At 35.6% G+C, this 275-nt stretch overlaps 1 protein-coding gene across 1 annotated transcript in view; it reads left to right on the forward strand.

The window, feature by feature from the left end:
* The window catches only part of hes6 (hes family bHLH transcription factor 6), a 3,564-nt gene that overhangs the window by 1,736 nt on the left and 1,553 nt on the right, over positions 1-275 (forward strand). The window lies entirely within an intron of this gene.

A 275-nucleotide genomic window follows, 5' to 3' on the forward strand; every position in this document is an offset into this window, starting at 1 on the left:
TGAGTGTTTCAGCTGATCTAAGGTTTTCTGGAAGTCTGTTCCAGATCTGTGGTGCATAGAAGCTGAATGCAGCTTCTCCATGTTTAGAAGACAATGTCGCTATTACTGCATTCTAAATACAGTACAAGTAAGGTTAGACATCATTTCATTCATTTCATTCTGACTAAAAAACACATTAACACCATTAACAAAACACCATTAATTCACCACAAACGTATACATACAGATGTACTGCTGTGTGTGTATATCTATATACGGTATACACTTCCTTATCT

This window comes from Oryzias melastigma, linkage group LG17 (genome assembly GCF_002922805.2).
Source record: "Oryzias melastigma strain HK-1 linkage group LG17, ASM292280v2, whole genome shotgun sequence".
Lineage (NCBI taxonomy): Eukaryota > Metazoa > Chordata > Actinopteri > Beloniformes > Adrianichthyidae > Oryzias > Oryzias melastigma.